The following is a 3,086-nucleotide window of genomic DNA, read 5'->3' on the forward strand; positions in this document are numbered from 1 at the left end:
CGCGGGACGCCCCTGAAGTTGGCGAGCGGGGAGGAGCCTCCGCCGCCCGCCCCGCCGGCCCCGGGCGGCCCGGCCCCGGCCCCCGCGGCGGCTAGTGGGTCACGGCTGCCCTCCGTCGAGCAGCTCATGGGGCGGCGCCAGCGGCGGTGGCCGACTCCAGCCCAGCCCCAGCGGCCGCGACGGCCCCGCTACGCCTGCGACGGCCCAGTCGTGGGGGACCCTCGCCCGCCCCGGCACCGGCCCGGAGCGCGACCCAAGACCCCCGGTGGGCACTGCTGGCGCCGCAGCTGCGGGATGCTATAGCTCGGCTACAGTASATGAGTTGGCTGCGGTGGGGGGTGGAGGCTGCTCCGAGCCTCTTTTGGGCAAGATTTCCCTGTCACCCAGCTCTCCGATGTCACCAAACTCGCCTTGTCTCCAAGCTGCTCTTGTCACCAAGCTCTCCCTGTAACCAAGCTCTCTACATCATGAAGCTCTTCATGCCACCAAGCTCTTCATCAAGCTCTCCTTGTCACCAACTGCTTCTTGTGAACGAACTCCTCTTGTCTATAAGCTCTCCATGTCACCAAGCTGTCCCTGTCACCAAGCTTGTCTTGGCACCAAGCCTTTCCCAAAGCCAAGGCAACTAGCATCAATCCAGTACTTTACTGAAAAAGTCAGGAATTAGTGCATTCCCCTTTTGCCCAAGGGATTTGGTCACTTTCTCCATTGCCAATGGCAAACGCTTGCTCTCACAGGCATCATGATCCTTTTTGAGCGGGAGCTAAAGAAGGGCAGTGCTGCATGGTGCTCTGACACAGCTAAAATACCTCTTTGATTAGCCACCATGATCCAGGTACAACAGCAACAAATCAGTGTTCAGTATGCATTTGTTCCCACCCCAAGCAGCCTTCTGTCACAATGTATCATAGAATCATAGAATCAGTAAGGTTGGAAGGGACCTCTGGAGATCATCTAGTCCAACCTCCGTGCTCAGGTTAGACAGGGTTGCATCCAGGCTGGCCTTGAAGATCTCCAGAGAAGGAGACTCCGCAGCCTCTCTGGGCAACCTGTTCCAGTGCTCTGTCACTCTCACAGTGAAGAAATTCCCCCTCAAATTCAGGTGGAACTTCCCGTAGTTCAGTTTGTCCCCATTGCCTCTTGTCCTGTCACATGGGACAACTGAAAAGAGTTTAGCCCCATCCCCTTGACACTCTCCCTCCAGGTACTCATAGACATTGATAAGATCCYCTCTCAGCTTCTCTTCCCCAGGCTGAAGAGGCCCAGCTCTCACAGCTGTTCCTCATAGTGCAGGTGCTCCAGCCCTCTGATCATCTTTGCAGCCCTATGTTGGACTCTCTCCAGTAGCTCCATGTCTCTCTTGTACTGGGGAGCCCAGAACCGGACACAGGAYTCGAGATGAGGCCTCACCAGGGCTGAGTAGAGKGGCAGGATCACCTCCCTCGACCTGCTGGYAACASTCTTCCTAAWGCACCCCACGATACCATTGGCCTTCCTGGCCAYGAGGGCATGTTGCTGGCTCACGGTCAATTTCTCATCCACCGGCACTCCCAGGTCCTTCTCTGCAGAGCTGCTCTCCAGMAGGTCAGCCCCCAGCTTGTACTGGTGCCTAGGGTTGTTTTTCCTTAGGTGCAGGACCCTGCACTTGCCCTTGTTGAACCTCATGAGGTTCCTCTCTGCTCAACTCTCCAGCCTGTCCAGGTCTCTCTGAATGGCAGMACAGCCCTCTGGTGTGTCAGCCACTCCTCCCAGCTTGGTATCATCAGCAAACTTGCTGAGGAGGCACTCTGTCCCCTCATCCAGGTTATTGATGAATAGGTTGAACAGGATGGGACGCARTACCGAGCCCTGGGGGACACCACTAGCCGCAGGCCTCCAACTGGACTCCACRCCACAGATAACAATCCTCTGAGCTCTGCCATTTAGCCAGGTCTCAGTCCACCTCACTGTCCACTTGTCTAACCCGCACTTCYTGAGCTTCTCTAGGAGGATGTTATGGGAGATGGTGTCAAAAGCCTTGCTGAAGTCAAGGTACACAACGTCCACTGCTCTGCCCTCATCTACCCAGGATGGATCTCTCATCTTCTATGATGGAGTCATTCCATCATAGAAGACTATCAGGTTGGTTAAGAAGGATTTTGCCTTGGTGAATCCATGCTGGCTACTCCTGATGACCTTCTTTTCCTCCATATGCTTGGATGACATCCAGAATGAGCTGTACCATCACCTTTCCAGGGATGGAGGTGAGGCTGACTGACCTATCGTTACCTGGGTCCTCCTTCTTGCCCTTTTTGAAGACTGGAGTGACATTCGCTTTCTTCCAGTCAGAAGAACCACTCTCACAGAAAAGTGGACCACTTTTTACTATAACCCTTTTAACTCAAATAAATCAACTCAAATTAGCCATAGAACTTGATGTGAATTAATTAAACTGCACTGAATCCCTGTGTGGACAGAACATTACTTATTTATGTTTAATTAATTTGAGCAGCAAAGGAGTCAGGGTTGACTTGTGACCACAGGCCTTCTGCCTTCCCACAGGGATTAATGCCATTTATCTACTCCACTGTAACAGTTAATTTGTATTAATTATCTTGATTTTCCTCATGRGTTGGTGCAGAATGGCTCTTAACTCTCAATGCGGAAGCCCTTATTCCAGACTAACTGTGCCTTAATCCTAAAACAGTTTAATCCTGGAGTGGATTAAAATAATGTGAAACAAGGCTTTTGACTTCCAGAAAAAAGCAGCCACACAAAGCATTAATTAGGACAGCTCTTCTACCACAAACTCACCATAATCCTTGCTTTCTCTGTTGCTGAGTTTCATGGTTTTTTGGTGCCTGCTTGCCACCACTCTGCCCATAGAGCATCCTTTTCCCTTGGTGGATACAGCCATAAACCACATCCTGCCAGGCCAACTCTGGGAAAGCTGGCATGTGCCAACTGACTTCAGCTGCTTTTCTGTGCCACAGCATCTCCAGGGCCACAACAAAGCACCCCCTTTTCTGTTAGCAGGTCTGAGCCTCAGACCCCATTCCTTGGTTGTAATGCATCACCATATCCACAGAAGTCATCCCTTGTAGCAG

The sequence above is a fragment of the Rhea americana genome, unplaced genomic scaffold (genome assembly GCF_003343005.1).
Source record: "Rhea americana isolate MKP2758 unplaced genomic scaffold, rheAme1 scaffold_257, whole genome shotgun sequence".
In the NCBI taxonomy this organism is placed as follows: domain Eukaryota; kingdom Metazoa; phylum Chordata; class Aves; order Rheiformes; family Rheidae; genus Rhea; species Rhea americana.